Here is a 19,433-nt window from a genome sequence, read left to right as displayed (position 1 = left end):
ATTAGATTTTATTAAAAAATGATAATATCTTGAAAAGACAGCTTTAACAGTTTTACTTTTTACTGGATAACTGGTTTCTTTGTCTTTTCTTCTTTTACAGGAATTGGTGAGCTATGACCCATGGGGCATACATGGCCATTTGCTGTTACAATTTTATTTTTTTCTTCCAGATCCTGGAGTTAAGAATGTTCTTAAAGTTTTTAATGATCATATATTTTAAAAGTTAAATGAATTTTTACTTAACAGTATCCTCAATTTTGCCTCCTGTCACCAAAGAGTAAAATATTTACTATCTACCTTTTAAGGGAAGTTTGTGGTCACTGTTTTAGCCTAAAATTTTCTCAATAGGCATCATTTTTATTTTTCTGATCACAGGTAGATTGCAGTTAAATAGTCTCACATAAGTGCTATTTTGGCAACTTAAGATCAATTCTATTTGTTTTGTTTATAAGGTTTTTTTAAGTGATAAACATGAATTTAAAGTCATTTCTGTTTTTATTGATATGAACATAATTAATGTTCTTTAATTTACAAAAGTGATAAAAAATTATATTGATGTATCACAGTTTCTGTTAGTTTTTTGTCAAGGTGAACAAAATAACTTGCAAGAACAAATTGCAGAAAGAAAGATCTATTTTAGCTAAAGTTTTCAGAGATTCAATTTATGGGCAGCAGGCTCCAAAGCAGAAAGAAACATCATGGAAGAAGGGAATGATGAAATAGTCCCTTTGCACTAGGCCCTGCAAAGGAGAGACAAAAATCTGAAAATGGGCCATGTAGTAGATTAAACTCTTCCACCACATGCTTCCAGGGACACACTTCATCTAATTAGGACCCAATTCCTGGTAATGCACTCAGTATCAATGGATAAATCCACTTAAGAGGTCAGAGAGCTCATGATCTCACCTCCCCAAACCCCAATAGAATAGGAGTGAACCCTCCAAACTTATTCTATGAAGCAAGTATCACCCTGATAGCAAAACCTGACAAAGACAATCAATGAAAGAAAACTTCAGACCAACATTCAGATGAATAGATACATAAAAATTCTCAAAAATTTCTGGCAAACTGCATACAAATCAAGTGGGGTTCATCCCAGGAATGCAAGGCTGGTTCAACATGTAGAAATTAATTAATCACATCAATAGACTTAAAGACAAGAATCATATGATTATGTCAATAGATGCAGAAAAAGCATTGAAAGAACATAGCACCCCTTTATGTTCAAAAGACTATAAAATCTAGGGATTATAGGAACACACCTCAACGTTATAAAACTTTATATGCTAAACCCAAGGCCGAAATCATTCTAAACAAAGAAAAATTGAAAGCATTCTCCTTAAGAACTGGAAGAAGACAAGGATGCCCTTTTTCACTACTTTTATTCAATGTTTTCCTTGAAACTCAATTAGAAGAAAGAAATTAAATGGATACAAACAGAAAAAGAATAACTCAAACTATCACTATTTGCCTATGACATGATTCTGGGGATAGAAGACCCAACACCCAAAAAAACTTCACCAGAAAACTTCAAGAGCTCATAAATGAATTCAGCAAAGTAGGAGGATATAAAATTAACACCCACAAATCAATTGCATCCCTATACATCAGTGATGAGTCTACTGAAAGAGAAATTAGGTAAACTACCCTATTCACAAGAGCCTCAAAAACAAAACAAAACAAAAATTTAGAAAACAATCTAACAAAAATGGTGAAAGACCTCTACAATAAAAACTACAGTACACTACAGAAAGAAAATGAAGAAGACCATAGAAGATGGAAAGATCCCTCATATTCTTGGGTAGGAAGAATCAACATTGTCAAAATGGCCATATTAACAAAAGTGTTACACAGATTTAATGCAAACCCTATTAAAATCCCAAAAACATTCCTCATAGAAATAGAGAAAGCAATCATGAAATTTAATTGGAAAAATAAGAGATCCAGCATAGCCAAAGCAATTCTTAGCAAGAAAAGTGAAGCAGGAAATATCATAATACCAGACATTAAATTATATTTTAGTACTATGGTAACAAAACAACATGGTATTGGCACCAAAACAGACATGTAGGCCAATGGTGCAGAACAGAAGACACAGAGAAAAACCCACACAAATATACATATTAGATTGCCGCGAGTCATCCATGGGCTGTGTGTGTGAGATATGCTCATTTGAGCATATGAGGGAACTGGTCTGGCATTGGAAGCTGATTGGGCTGTGCAACACAAATATGCCTTTCCTCTCCCTCTGCCTGCGATCCCACACAACACCTGAGATGGGAGTGACTTGCCAAGATGTCAATCAATCTGCTGACCAAAAGACATCACCAAGCGAGACTCCACCCTTCGAAAGTCTACCTCTTGCCTTATGTGGGTGGGATATTCCATCAATTGTCTTCTCCCCAATAAGTAGGAGGCTTTAGGGTGTGCTCACTCTCTTGCTCTTTCCAGCACTGCCCAGCATGGAGCTGATCCTTGGGGGTCACCTAGCCATCCTGCCCTCTTTCTTAGAAACTCATGTTCATGTGCTATGTGGTTTCTTTTCCATTTTCTTAGTTATTGATATAGCCAACTCCTTTGAGCCCAGCTCATGTCACCAGCCTGGCCAGCTAGCAACATTAGATAAAGAAGCCAACAACATACATTGGAGAAAGGTAGCTTTCTCAATATAATGATGGGAAAACTGGAATCCACTTGTAGCAAAATGAAATTAAACTCCTGTCTGTTACCCTGCACAAAACTCAATTCAAAGTGTATCAAGGACCTAGGCATTACAACAGAGACCCTTGGGCCTTACAGAAGGAAAAGTTGGCCCAAATCCACTTCATATCAGCTTAGGAACTGACTTCCTTAATAAGACTCCTAAAACACAAGAAGTAAAATTAAGAATCAACAAATGGGAAGGAATCAAACTGAAAAGCTTCTTCACAGCCAAGGAAGCAATCAAGAATACGAGAGAACCCACAGAATGGGAGAAAATGTTTGCCATTGGCACCTCAGATAGAGCATTATTCTCCAGGATATATAAAGAACTAAAATAACTTAATACCAAAGAACCCAAATAACACAATCAATAAATGAGCAAAGGAACTGAGTAGACACTTCACAGAAGAAGATGTACAATTGGTCAGTAAATATATGAAATAAAAATGTTCAACATCTGTAGAAGTTAAAGAAATTCAAATTGAAACTACACTGAAATTTATCTTACTCCAGTCAGAATGGCGATTATCAAGAATACAGATAACAATAAATGTTGGCAAGAATGTGGGGAAAAGTTACACTCATACATTGTTGATGAGACTGCAAATTGGTGCAAACACTCTGGAAAAGCAGTATGGAGATTCCTCAGAAAATTTGATCACCACTTGACTCAGTTATCCCACTCCTTGGTTTATACCCTAAGTACTTAAAATCAGCATACTACAGTGATGTAGCCCCATCAATATTTACAGCAGCTCAATTCACAGTATCTGAACTATAGAACCAATCTAAGTCCCCTTCAACAAATGAAAAAGAAAAAATAAGTCATTTCTAAGTGGTAAAACCTGAAGTAATGATCTCTTCTCCCTGAAGAAAATTATTTAAATTCTAATGTATCATACTAGAAATTTCCAAGAAGAATCTCTCAAAAAGATAGAGGAACATAGCTGCCTAGTCTTTCCTGTAAATAAGTTTTAAAAATACATATCTTTCTTTTTGCCTATATAATAGACTTTTATGTGTAGACTATTTGCCTTATTCTCATCATGTGCTATAAATAGAAAAGCAAAGACAGAGGGAATAAAATGCATGTTATTCACTGTAAGGTAAATACTAAGAATCCGTACTGAGCAGAAACCTAATTTATGTATTCAGAACAAAGCAAAAAAGATGAATATCAAATCTTAGCATTCTATCTATTAAAAAAAACCTTTCTATGATTTGCATTAGATTTGTATTAAATCCACAAATAATAAGGGTAGAATTTACATCTTTGTTGAGTTTTCCAAACTATAAACATATTTCTCTATTTAATTGTTCTTTATTTCATTTATTTTCACTTTTGTTTAAATAATTATTAAAGAAATAGTTTCTTAATTTTAGTTTCCACCTAAATTTAGTTTCCATTTTTCATATTTAGAAATGTGCTTATTTCTGCATGTTATATATCCTGCAAAATTTTGGAATACAATAATTCTATAACTTTCTTTGGTAGATTTCTTGGGATTTTCTATGTATGTAATCATGTCATTTGCAAATAGTGATAGTAATATTTTATTTCCAATTTGTATGCTTTTATTCCTTTTTATTGCCTTTATATAAATAGCTAGAATTTCCAATATTAAACTGAATAATAGAGGTAAGATTGGACACCTTTACTGAATAGTTAAAGAAATATTCAAAATTTCATTATTGTGTTTTCTAATGTCCTTTGTTAAATTAGCTTGCTGAGACTTTTTTAAAATAAATATTGTTGTATTTTTTAAATGTTTTGTGTCATTTTTCTACTTTAGCATGGTAATATAGTGAAATCTATTAATTTTGACATATTGAACTAGCCTTGTGTATTTGAAATAAATTCAATTTGGTTAGTTACAATTCTTTTTAAAATTTTTAAATTAAAGTATTTTATTGACATATAACATTTTTACTTACTAATTCCATAAAATGTAATATTTTGACTCATGTATGTATTGGGTAATGATCAAATCAGAGTAATTAGCATACAGTATCCTGAAAGATTTACCATTTTTTATTTTAAGTAAATTCAAAATCTTGTTTTCTTTTAAGAAATATGCAATGTGTCATTAACTACATTCCTTCTACTGTGCCATAGCATACCAGAACTTATTCATAGATATTTCACAAAAGAATATACACAAATGATTAATAGATCATAGAAAAATGCTCAACACAACTAATTATTAGGGAAATGCAAATCAAGTTTGCAATGTAATAATCACTAACCCCAAGTATAGTGACTTCTGTTAAAAATAATAATTATAATAATAATAAAGACTAATTAGGTGCAGAGAAAGAAGAAATCTTATATAATCTTGGTAAGAATGTAAATTAATACATTCATTATGAAAAACAATATGTAAATTCCTCAAATAATTAAAAAAAAACTACCATATGATCCAGCAATCCTGCTACTGGGTGTATATTTTTTTAAAAAAAAATGAAAATCAGCTTATTGAAGAGATAACTGTGTTATCATGTTGATTTCAGCACTATTAACAATAATCAGGAAATGAAATCAACCCCTGTGTGTATCATCAGTAGAATTGCAAAAAAAATTGTATATAATCACAACATAATATTATTCAACTACATAAGAGCATGACATGACATTGTATCCTCAGGTCTATATTTGCAAAGGCAAATATAGACCTGAGGATACAATGGTAAGTTAAATAATTCAGACCCAGAAACACAAATGCAACATGCCCTCACTAATACATTGAATCTAAAAAAGTTAATCTCTTCAAAGTTGAGAGTAGAATGGTGATTACCAGACATGAGGAGAATAGAGAGAAATGGGGATAGGTTATAATTATTTTTAAACATTGTTAGATTAAATTTCCTAATAGTTTATTGAGTATTTTTATTCTACATTCATGAAAAGTGTTTGTCTAAAGCTTATTTTTCTTTCCTTTCTGTTTTTACTTTTTACTTTTTTTTTTAATAACATGTCTGGTTTGTTTGTTTTAAATTAGGTTAATACTCCAGGCAATATAAAATGGTTTGGGCATTTTGTTGATTTCTTCCATTCTGTCTGCTGGGAGAGATTATGTAGAACTTGCACTAGTTCTTTCTTTTTTATTGTTTTATTTTTTCCCAATATACTTAATAATAAAGTTCATTTTGACATACTTAACATACATGGAGTATTACCTACTCTAACTAACATCCCATTCTTCTGGTTGTACCTGACATGGAGTTTCACTGGTAGTGTATTTATACATGAACATAGAAAAGTTATGTCCAATTCACTCTACTGTCTTTCCTTTATATAAACATTTGGTAGCATACACATAAAGTATTTCATTCTGGAGATTTAGTTTTTGAGGTTTTTAAATTAAAATTAATTTAAAAAATAGCTTTAGTGTTATACAAATTTCCCATTTTATATCAGTTGAGTTTTAGTAGTATGAGATTTGGAGCAATTATTCAGATTTTCCTAATTAATGAAAGATATGAGTTTTAAATTGTTTATGTTATTCAATTATTATTCTCTGAATGACTCCTAGATCTGTAATGATATCTTATATTTAATCCTAATTTCGGTGATTTGTGTATTTATTTATTTTTTCAGTTTTGATACAGGTTTATAAATTTCTTTGTTTTTCATAGGTCCAATTTTTTGTTTCATTGATATTTTTTGTTTTTCTTAATTTCAGTTTCATTAATCTCTGCACAGGTCTTTGTTTCTTCTCTCCTGCTTACTTTAGGTTTACTCTGTTCCGTTTTTTTTTCTAGTTCCTTGAGGTAGGAACTAAAGTTATTACTTTGAGATATTTCTCATTCCTAATTTAAATATTTACTGTTATGTATTTTTATCTCAATGTTGTTGAACTAGTTTTTAGCTTTTAATATTTTTTTATTGTTTTTATCCACTTTTGGGTATCACTTACTAGTTGTAATGATGTGTTTTAATTTCCATATATTAAAACTATTTGTACCTTTTTGTTATTGATTTATGGTTGTATTCTATTATGGTCATGGATCATATCATGTGTTTTTCAATTATTTTAAATTGTTGGGGTTTTCTTTATGATCCAAGATATCATGTATCTTGATAAAAGCTCACTAGGCACTTAAAAAAAATTTCTTCTGCTACTGTTTGGTGATGTGTTCTACAAATATATATTAGATCTTTCTGCTGACAGTTTTGTTGAGTTCTTCTAACCCTCACTAATTTTCTGTCTAGAGTTTTATCAGTGGCAGATAGATCAGTATTAAATTTTCCAGACTAGACTTAAGGATGGATTTGCCTATTTCTCCTTTCAACTCCTTTAGCTTTTTGTTATATATTTTAAGATGTTCTTTAATATTTGTTTGGTTATTTTTGTTGTTGTGTTGATGTGGCTTCTCAGTGGCTCCATCCTTTTTATCATTATAGAATATAGTCTTGTGTTCCTACTGTTTTTCTATGCTCTGAATTGTGCTTGTCATCAGATATTAATATAGTCACTTATTGTTTTTATTAACAATTTTTATGATATTTTTCTATTCCTTATATTCAACATATTTATACTATTATATTTAGAATTTGTTTATTTGAGAAAATATATATTTCAGTCTTTTTTTCCTACTGTTAAAATATATTTTACGTGAAAGCATAATAACATTTGCACACAGGCTTCTGGGATAAATCTATCTATATTTATATAAGTGTATACATGTAAATATTTTATATTTGCATTATATGTACAAAACATTTATATATATTTAAATATGTCATCATACCATTTGTTTTGTTTGTTCCTCTTCTTCTCCTTTCTTGTCTTTCTCTTTTATAGAAGGCTACTGGAAAAGTTTGGACACATATGGAAACCAGAAAACTAATAAATAACTAATAAATGATACAAAAATAAAAACAAAAACAAAATTCTTTGGAGGATTATATCTTGTTTTATTTACAGTATCATGACTTTCAACAGGCTTTCCAATGCTTGCTGTTGGTATTAAAACATACATATGTACAAAACTTATTGCTGTCTACAGCTATCCACATTTCAGCATTTCAAGTGAAGAGCAGAAATCTTATTTCCACTTAGGTCCTTTTACTCTCTCCACATTTTAAGGGCAATTGCCTTGAGCACATCATGATGTTGTAATTTTTGCTGTGCTCTTTGAATATTATTTTAAAACCTCAGGACTAGAGAGATGGTCTATAATACTTTTTAAATTTTTATCCATTAATTATTTTTCCTTTTATTTTATTAGAGTCCAGGACTTTCTATGTTATTTTCTTTTTTCTGATTGGAGGACTCTAATCTACTCTGTAAGAGCAGTGACACAGTGACAAATTTTTAGTTTTCATTTGTCTGATGTGATCTTAAATTCTTCTTCATTTTTGAATGATATATTCATTAGAAGTAAAAGAAGTGACAGTTATAATCTTTCAGAACTCTTAAATAATATAGCACTTATTTCTGGCCTTCATGGTCTAGATGAAAAATCAGCTGTCATTCAAATTGTTTTTGTCCTGTAAATAGCCATCAATGTGGCAGAAAATTCCAAAATGGGAGAAATATTTGGTTCATTTTAGAATGTTTCACCCATCTCACAGCACAGTTTTTTAAAAAATTAGACTCTACAAAGATTTTTACCCTCATTTAAGTACTTTACTTGCACATACTATTATTCTATACAGGGCTGAGAGAACATTAGCTTGGATACTTTACCACTTTTCTTGTGCGTGATGGTCACCACTGGCTGTTGAGTACTGGTCTATGTATGTGGTATAGGAACATTTGCAGCAACATAGACTGAACCTGAAATCTGTTTTTCTTAGTCTTTTCTTTAGAGAGCTGATCCATTACTTTTTCCTGCTTTCATCATACACAAGTTGAATTAGGTAAGTAAATCACATGTCCTATTAGATTTATTTTCCATTTTGACAAATTCCATCATTGGCACAAAAGAAGCTGTATCTTAACTGTTTTTAAACTAAAAGAATAGCCTTATTAAATTAAATTAAAAAGTTAAATTCTGTTCATTAGACTGGTTTATCCCCAGCCTGTGAAGCAAAAAATTATCTTTTTAATTCTCTGAAGTACAGTACATGTCTGTTTCTAAGATTAGATTCTAATCTTTCAAAAAATATATATCTACTGTTTTGCATTACAACCTCACTTGTACCATAGGTTTTTTATTCCCCTGTAAAAACAACTACCCCAAAATTAGTGGCTTAAAACAATAATAAGGCATGCATGCATCATACAATTACGTCATTTGGAAATTTAAATTTGGCTCAGCTAATTATTTTTGTTGTTGTTGTTGTTTTATTTTGTTTTTGTTCTCTTCTGGGAACACATAGTCAGATGAAAATTTGGCTTCCTGGATGGTGTAAAGGGCCTCAGGTTGAATGGTTTTTCTCTGCTCCATGTGGTTCCTCATTATTCAGCCATCCTAGACTTTCATATATGTCAGTGTCAGTGTTTCAAGATGAAGGGCAGAAAGATGAAAAACCTCTTCAGGTCTTTTCTCAGGACTGGTATATCACTACTGCCACATTTATAAACAAAAGCAAGCTAACAAAGTAATACAAAACAAAATAGCAGGGAGACAATGCTCCTGGTTTTTTTTGTTTGTTTGTTTGTTTGTTTGTTTGTTTGTTTTTTTATGAGTGAGATTCACAGGAATATTAGAAAGGAAATGTGTTATGGTCAACTTCTCAATCCAGTGTAGTAGTTTTGTTCTAAATTCTATTTTTTTTTCATTTAAAAAATATATTTGTTTTATTTGACTACTTAAAATATAATTTTATAATCTCTTTTCAAATTGTGGTATCACCTGACATTTTTGGAGTGTTAATCTTTCAGCTAATTGTGTTTATTCTTTGTGTGTGCCTGTGTGTGCTGTGTGTGTGGGGGGGGGGTGAAGGGGGCTGCCTTTTCCCTGGAAGTTTGCTGAAGAGGAGATGTTTTAAAAATATTTCTGTGCATCCCTGGAGTGCTATCATTTTAGGAATGTTTTTGGATGAGTCTCACACAATGTAAGTGCTGGAACATTTAATTTTAGTCTCTACCCACAAGAAGATTTTTTTTCTTCTCAAAATATTAAATAGCAATAATCATTTATGCTGTTGCTCAGTTCCAATGGCAGACCTTTCCTAGGCTGCCTTTTCTTTAGTTCCACGGCTAGCCAGGCCTCTTTGCTTCGGCTTCCTATTTGGGAGATGATGATAAAATACTGTCTGAAAGCTCCTCTCCATTGTTACATCCCCAGTGTTTCCAAACGTTCATGGCATCAGTTGTGTATTTATGTCTCTTGCCTGAAACCACTGATGTTATTCTTTCTCTTATATTTAATGTTTTCATTGTTGCTCTTCTATATTTTTTGAAATTTCTATTCTCTTGAAATAGTTTGGATATTCTCCATTAACTCTCTTTCTTTAAAACTATACCCAACACTTATGAGAGATTTTTTTTCTCCCTTTTGTCTGAATTCATAAGGACTAGAGGAAACACTCTGAACTGTAGTAGAGGTTCATTGTGAAAGTATTACTCAACGTTTTGATAGATAACTGTCTTAAACAAGAGGTAGCGCTTCCATTGGAATTTTGAGGGTTTTTAACCAATAAATACTTCTTTTTACGAAGCAGATATTATATCCCTGCAAGGTTACAGCTCAGGGAGGCTGGAACTAGCTAAGTGAACTACTGAAAGCTTGCATACCTCTATTGACATGCTCCTTATCAATAGTTGTATCAATATCAAAAGTGATTTCATCAATCACTGGAAGAGTCTTGTGTCTGTACACATCTTACTTATGATGGTTACTTTAAATAAAAATGTTTAACTTTTACCCAGAACTTTATAATCATACAGCATGGAATGCCTACTATGATTTATAGCTTATATGTTCCTGTTATGAGAGAGTAATAGAACATTATCAAACAGAGTACCAACAAACACCAACCTCAAGACAGACTGAGAAAAAGAAATGAGGCAGGTGATAGATAGATAGATAACTATCTTAAATATGAGGTAATGCTTCCATTGGAATTTTTCAAACAAGTTTGAAAAGTGCTATAAACTATTATTTTGTGAATATTTGCAATATATATTCTTGATTTAAAGGCTCTGAAGACACTGTCATAATTTTTGTAATCTTTTCCCCCTGTGTTTTATAATTGATTTTCTAAGAAATAAAAGAAAAGCAAAAGTTTCTCCTTTTAGCATCTTTGTTTAGACCCAACAGAATTATTTTATAATCTGAGAATGGCATTATATCTAACATTTGATTTGATTGTTTTCTCAATACTATTTTCAGTTATTTGTGTCTTAAGTTTTGTAGATTCAAAATTGAAAAGTGGGTGCTACATCTATGATTGAGTGAGTCTTTCTCTTTTGATATTTTCTCCTTTATAAGATGTGGAAACAACTTATATGCTGTTTGTGTGCACTACTGAAATGAAAACATTTATCAAGATCTTTGTCTATCTTGTTAATAATCTTCATTTGATCTTTGCAATTAATTATATTACCTATTATAGAAAGTCAGAGTGCTTAAATTCTAAGATCCAGAATCTAATTTTGTTCATTTTCAAAGCTTAGTTTGAATACAACTTACTTCCTAATCATTTGGCAATTCACCCTGTTTCTGCCTGCCTGCCTAATCATAGTATTAAAAAAATCCCCTTATCTATGTTTTTATCATATAGTATTTTTGTACTTACTCTTATGTCTATAACATTCCCCCTTATATAACAGGTTGAATAAGCTGCAAATTTTATTAAACATACAAAATATGAACTCTCTGGAATGTTAGGATATATATTACTGCTAGGGTTGTTGTGTATTCAGCCCTTTTTATTTCTATGATTTAAGATTTATAAGGTTGTTCCTCACACTTCCCAATCTTTCCACTAAACTTAAAATGTTCACCTGCATATGTTTTATTATTTACTATGTTACATTGATTATTCATTGAAACTCTAGTGAATTACCACAAGTATTTATGGGCTTTCAGTTTATCTAATTTGTTTGAGATCCTGACTATGAAGGAAAAAACGTAATAAAATTGGTCACAAAGATGTAAGTATCCAGTGAAAAATACTTACATTGCTTTGCCAAAGACTATCAGTTGTCTTCCAAAGTTTAAAAGAATGACATGTATTTGTTTTATAATATGCTTCTAGAAGTGTCTAGATTCTAAATTCTTTCTACTATACGTAGAAATGTGTCATGAAACAACAATAATGGAAAGCACATAGGAAGAACGCACCAGGAGAATAAATTGAGTTAGAATGGGCTGTTCTGCTCATCCATGGCCCTAAAAGGAGGAGTCCATTTGGGCTGATGCTGTGGCTCGGCAGCAGTGCACTTATCCAGCATGCATGAGGTGCTGGGTTTGATTCTCAGCACCACATATAAATACATAAATAAATCAGTAGATAAATAAATAAATTAAATAAACGGCCATCAACTGCTGGGAGCCATCAGCCAAGTAGGTATGACAAATTCCTTGCCAGCTTACTCCCATGCTGTCTAGTGGAAGGACTTCTGAAAGGTGACCTTGCTCAAGGACCAGGGCAGGATCCGTGTTTAGGGTGTTCCCCCTTTAGAATAGGGCGGTTTAGCATAATAGGAGATTAGGGTGTTCCCCCTTTAGAATAGGGCAGTTTAGCATAATAGGAGATTAGGGTGTTCCCCCTTTAGAATAGGGCGTATCCTGCTGCTGAGTTCCTCTTGAGTGCTTAGGGTCAGACAGTATATTTTGGGAGACAGAAGCCCATGTGGAGTGGATTTGGGCAGAGTAGTGGATTTGGGAGAGAGTGGATTTGAGCAGAGAACGTGGATTCCCCCAGAGCGTGTTTGTAGACGGCCGGTGTGAGATCGGGAATAAAGAATTGCTGTTTGAATCTACAAGCTGTGTGGAGACTCGTGATTTGTGCCCAGCCAGAGACTGCGGCATTTGGCGGTCCATACGGGGAACATCTGAAGAAAAAGTAAGTGAAATTGTTTGTCCCTGAAGAAGAGCAAAAGAATGGGTGAGCATTTCAAAAAACAATGCGTTCTTGTTTTGATTTATTTTGTTTTTATTTCAAGTTGCCTGTTCCTAGAACTTTCTCAGGCAAACTGGGGAAAATGGTTGACTCAAGGTTTGAAGTTGTTCACCAGCAAGGAAGAGAAATTGTTAGAGAAAAAAGGCACCCCAGTAAGACTAAGAACAGCTAGGGCATATGTTGATACAATACAAAAATGTAGCTCATGGCTTTTAAACGAGAAGTTGTTAAATATATCAATGGGAGCATCGTGGTATCCTGTAGAAGGATTTTTCTTCAACAAGAAAGAGATGGCTAATTCTGTTTACTACATTTGTCTAAGATCTTGGTTTTTACAGACATCTGATTAATTTACAAAACTAGAGTGTTAAAATATCAACCACTAAATATGAAATCAAGTGTTCTTTACTTATCAAGTTCCATAAGATAATATAATCATTATGCGTGTTTTCATAAATTGGTGAATGGAAAAAAGTTTAATATTGCTTTGGTCTATGTCTTTGCTGAAACAAGGTTACTAAGTGTTAAGATTATATCAGGTGTAATTTACATACAAAGAGTATAAGAAGTTTCAGTTGGGTTTCAATTACAGTATTATAGTACCATAAAAAACATGAAAGTCTTTCATCTTCTTAAAGTGGAGTAATTTGTCTAAATCGGAAATTTTATAAGGGTTATTTCAGAATGTGAATTTATAAAAAGGGTTAACGGTTAAAAAAGAGATATAAAAAGATTCAAGATGTGAAAATATATTTTAATATAAAGGTTAAAAAAAATGTTTCTAGATGAGATAATCTCTGTGTGGTAAAGTAAAAAGTTGTAAAATGCCATTTAAAAAAAATTTTGAGGAAACTAGACTTACTTTAAAAGCTTGAGAAAGGAAAAAAAAAAGGTATTTGTACATGGCAGATTGAGACAAAGCTTCTTAATGGAGTAAAAAAGGCCTTTGGTTGAAGGGCAGCCATGTAAACTAATATGAAAGCGATTTAAACAGAATCTAAGCCTCGTTTAAAAGAGTGAAGCTGTAGGTGGTGAAAAAGTACATTTAAAAGTACAGTATAGATGATAATTGGAAGGCTTTAAAAGGTTAATTTGAAGGTGGTTAAGATGCCTTCATGATGGAGAAAAGATTGCGTCATTCGAAGCCTAGTTAATCTTAAAAATTGAAAAGGGGTATATATCCCCCAAAGATAAACTTAAAATAACCCTTTTTACTCTAAACTTTTAAAATTTGGATTCATCAGGACTTAGTGCTGCGGAAAGACATATGTATCCAAAAAATGTACATAAGACTAAAGTACTTTGGAAAGATATTCTAACAGGACAATGGAAAGATCCTGACCCAGTGATTTTCTGGAGTCAGAGTTCTGTTTGTTTTTCCACAGGAGAACAGCAACCGATTTGGATTCCAGAAAGACTAACCAAAACGATTTCTACAGATCGAAAAGAAGATGATTTGACTCAAATCCATAACAGCTGATATCCAGAACTCCAGCTTGGCCATTCTTACATCTGCAACAGTGATTAACCAGATGCTTTTTTCAATATCTATTTTATTATTGCATTTTCCACATCATAAGGTTCTATTTTTATTTTTTGAGCTCATACAAACCTAGGTTAATGTTTTTCTGATCAGTTTTATTTTTTTGACTGTGGAGTTTTTAAACATTGCAATGGAGATTTCACCTAGGTAAAGCTACAAGGCCTTTATTATTATCTTATGTGCTGTACGTTTGTTTGCACATTTGTGTTTTGTGTTGTATGTCTGTGTGTGCGTATTTCATATATGAGGAGCGCTCATGAGAAAATGGATCCGAATTTTTTTTTTATTCACGTGATTTAAATGGCTTAATTTAAATTAGGTAAACAGCTGTTAAGGATTGTTTTTAAAGGTGGTTAACAGATCTGCTTGTTTACTAATTTAAATCAGGTAAACAGCTGTTAAGGATTGTTTTTTAAGGAGGTTAACAGATCTGTTTGTTTACTTTCACCTTTCCTTTTCATTATATTTAATAATTCTTTTCAGGTTAATGTCTTTTTAGCATCATTGCCAGAATTCCTATCTTCATCCCAATGAATATAACTCAACAAGTATGCTCAATCAAGGAGTCAACTTACTTTGGGAGGAAACGGACTTTGGGAAGAGACGGACAGATTGATAGATTCCTCCCCTTTGAACTGCTTACAGAACTTGCCTGGACTATGTAACTACGTTTAGTGCAGCAAATTGTGGTAATGCTGGCATATCTTTGCTGATGGTGTCACCAATGATGCAATTTTTCCAAAGGAACTGTCAATTGGCTTGGTGTCGTGGCATTTCTGTATCTTCCTCCCTTCTGCTAGTGATGGTCTAAATTTGGGGGCCAATGGCTATATGCTGGACCGGCAGTCGGTGACGGGTATGATCCAATTGCAGTGGTATCAACCTAAGACAGGAGGCTGACGCCTAAAGGTCAGTTGCCTAAAGGTCAGTTTTCCAATGACGGGTAAGAACCATATGTTGAATTGGACAACCTACCAGGCGCGGTCCTTAAGCTACATTAACCTCACTCCCCCACTGGCACCAAGGCCAAATTTGGGGGCCAACAGAGGTGAGGCAAAGAACCTCACCCCCCCACTGGTGCATAGACCTATCCACAAGTATGGCTGTATGCTGGACCGGTAGTCAGTGACAGGTATGATCCAGTTGCAGTGGTATCAACCTAAGACAGGAGGCTGACGCCTAAAGGTCAGTTTTCCAATGACGGGTAAGAGCCATATGTTGAACTGGACAACCTACCAGGCACGGTCCTTAAGCCACATTACTTGTTGTTTAATTAATCAGAAGGGGGGAGATGCTGGGAGCCATCAGCCAAGTAGGTATGACAAATTCCTTGCCAGCTTACTCCCATGCTGTCTAGTGGAAGGACTTCTGAAAGGTGACCTTGCTCAAGGACCAGGGCAGGATCCGTGTTTAGGGTGTTCCCCCTTTAGAATAGGGCGGTTTAGCATAATAGGAGATTAGGGTGTTCCCCCTTTAGAATAGGGCAGTTTAGCATAATAGGAGATTAGGGTGTTCCCCCTTTAGAATAGGGCGTATCCTGCTGCTGAGTTCCTCTTGAGTGCTTAGGGTCAGACAGTATATTTTGGGAGACAGAAGCCCATGTGGAGTGGATTTGGGCAGAGTAGTGGATTTGGGAGAGAGTGGATTTGAGCAGAGAACGTGGATTCCCCCAGAGCGTGTTTGTAGACGGCCGGTGTGAGATCGGGAATAAAGAATTGCTGTTTGAATCTACAAGCTGTGTGGAGACTCGTGATTTGTGCCCACCCAGAGACTGCGGCAATCAACAACTTAAAAATATTTTTTAAAACAGAGGACACCATTTATTAATGACTGCATAGTCGGAATTTTAACATTATTATCTTCCTCATCTTACATCTTACAAAAGATTCTGTGTCTCCTATAAAAATGCTGAATCTGTTTCAAGGAACTAAATTCCCATTTCAGACAAGTCAGAAAAATTATATAAGAAGAAAATCTAAAATGATAGAAGAGCTAAATCCATGACACATTTCTGAATTTTTACTGAATTCCTCCATGTTCCAACCATTCTATTCTGCATTATGCATAGAAAAGAAGACCTGAATATTGTGACACTCTTATTTTATTAAAGCCATATTCTCATGTTGAATTACCTGTGGTTTATTCAACACTTGCTGCATGATACATCTCTGTTGCATTCCAAATCTCTTCATGTTCCTACAATTAACTCTTTACGCCATCCTAGATATAAGCATTTTATGATTTTTACACATTAGCCATGGCTGAGTGACTTTACATGTTTCAGAGAGCACTAATATACCACCATCAGAAATCTTCACGTTTACTATTTTTCAACCACTCGTGCAGAATTCTAATCTCCAAGTGTCTACCTGCAACCTTGAAACCATGTTGGCAATATTTCTTAAGGAACCATGTAGAGAAATTTAATCCTAAAGTGAACATGAAAAATGATGCATGTACTACCAATTTAAGTGCTGCATTTCATGAGTTCAGTTTGAAGGGAGAAATTATACATTATTGCATGAACTATGAATCTTCTTGGAAAAGGAAAAGGTACTGTGAAAAATATTAGTAAGTTATTTCAAAGAGCATAAAATAGTACATTTACCTTCAGTTATAATTAATCAAATATGATGCAAAATTTGACTGTTACAGAATTTTATTCTAATTTTTTTCAATGTGAATTTGGGTTCTGCCTTTTAACACACTCAATATTAAATAATTCATAATAGAGAAGAAGGTATTTGTTTATTTCTGTGAGACTTGAAATGAGGATGAACTAAAACTACATATACTCATCAAAAAAGTAATATATTCAACTGTTCATTTATGCATTTAACCAATATTTGTTAAGTAACAAATATTTCTTGACAACTATGTAAGGTTATCATGATTCAAAGATGGTTAATACAAGTTAGGTTCCTCATTACCTGCTTTTAAAGAAATTTTTATTTGTTTGAAAATCAGCAACAATTCCCATTTTTTCTTGAAGTAGAAAAAAGAGCTAGAATAATTAAGTGAACTCTGGCTACTCTCTTTGTACCACTTCTTTCATCTGTATCCTGATGATTGAGCGAATCAGGTAAATTTTTTAGATTGAGTTTCCTCATTTGTATAATTTTTGTGAAACCATTTTAACTATCTGAAATATGCCAGACACCGTGATAAGGATAAGTGACATGAATTATCTCATGAAAGAGTCTCATCAACTATGATAATAAATATGTATTTTTTATTTGTAAATGAGAAAATCATGAAGCAGTTTTTAACTCTATTATGCAAAATTAGGTTAGTGAACCCTGAGACCTAGGATCTAAACCAGGCTTAGCAGCCTAAGGTGAGGCTCAAAGACTTACTGTTAAACCATCACAGTTCCTTAGGTATGTAGGACTTTCATAACAAAGTAAAGAATTATCAATGACAGAAAATATCAGCATATTCTATCAAACCTTACAAATGTACATATATTTATGGTTTATTTGGGCTTATCGTTTTTTTGAGAAAATGTTGTAAACTTACATAGAAATTTATATTCACTACAAGAATTTTTTCCACTTTCTGTTTTGATTTACTTTTAAACACTTTCTGACTATATAGTCAACCATTACACAAAATTATGAAAAGTTTAAAGATGTGTAAATGTAAATTGGACAAGAGAAATTATGTAATCAAAGAAAAATGTTTTAACTCACCAGTCTTATTTACAATATGAAAACAAAGAAGTTGGAGATACTTTAAAATACTGAAAACTTCAATACTTTATTTCAATTTTGAATTACAAACCTAGTGTCAAAATCAATGTGACAAGAATCTATATTAACTTTTATTTATCTGAGACACTATTTAGCTACTCTTCACTGTAGGGAGCCATTCATGGCCTGTGTGTGTGAGCTATGAGCATTTGAACATATGAGAGGACTCTTCTGGCATTGCACGCTGATTGGGCTGTGCGACACAAATGTGCCTTTCCTCTCACTCTGTAATCTCACACACACCTGAGTAGGTGTGAATTGCCAAGATGTCAATCAATCTGCTGACCACAAGACACCACCATGCAGGACTCCACCATTCGAAACCTTACCCCTTGCCTTATTTGGGTGGAATATTCTATGGAATGTCTTCTCCCAATAAATAGGGGGGTTTGGGGTGTGCTCACTCTCTTGCTCCTTCCAGCGTTATCCAGTGTGGAGCCAACCTTTGGGTCACAGAGCAGTCCCACCATCGAAAGTCATTTTCATGTTTTGTGTGGTTTCTTTTCTTGGTTTATTATTGCAGCCAGCTCCTTTGAACCCAGCTCATCTTGCCAGCCCAACCAGGTCGCGACATTTCACTTCTGAAGGATAATTTTATGAACTCACTGCTCACAGTTGTCTTCGTTCAGCATTTCCTTCTGGCCTCCATAATAAATCTATTGAAATTCAAATTGCTGTGTCTTCATAGGAAATGCATGATTTCTCTCTGACTGCTTTCATTTTTTTTTGTCTTTTATTAGCTAATTGTTATTTATAATGTGTATTGGAGTGTATTTCTTTGGGATTATCTTATGTAAACTCAAGAAATAGCTTTTTGGATTGTTTAGTTTTTGTTTTTTGTCAAATTTGAGAAGTTTTCACCCATTATTTTTCAAACACTCCTTCAATCACTCTCCTTTTCTTCTGAGATTCTGGTGATATAAGTATTGTATTTTTTTAAATCAGTCCCATTAGTGTCTTAGGTTTTGGTCATTTTATCCAGTATGTTTCATTTATTTTGTTCAGATTGGGTGAATTCTGTTGATTTTTCAAGTTCACTTATTTAATCATCTGTCATTTGCAGTCTATCACATCCACTGAATATTTTTATGTTATTACTGTACTTTTCAGATATGTAATTGCCATATGTTATTTCCTTGCTTAAAGTTTTAAGTTTTTATCAAGATACTATATATTTGTTCATGGAAGAATTTTTCTCGAGACATGGTTTATAATCCTTATCAGATAATTCTATCATCCAATTCACCATAATATTGGCATATGTTGAATACCTTTTGTTATTTGCATTGTAATTTTCTTGTTTCTTCCTGTGACAAGTGATTTTTAGTGGTTCCCTGGATATTTTGTATATTATGTAAGTAGAATCTGGGTCCAATTTAAGAATTTAATTATTATTATTTTTATTATCTGCTTC

This window comes from Callospermophilus lateralis, chromosome 2, assembly GCF_048772815.1.
Source record: "Callospermophilus lateralis isolate mCalLat2 chromosome 2, mCalLat2.hap1, whole genome shotgun sequence".
NCBI lineage: Eukaryota > Metazoa > Chordata > Mammalia > Rodentia > Sciuridae > Callospermophilus > Callospermophilus lateralis.
Note: the sequence above shows the minus strand (reverse complement) of the source record.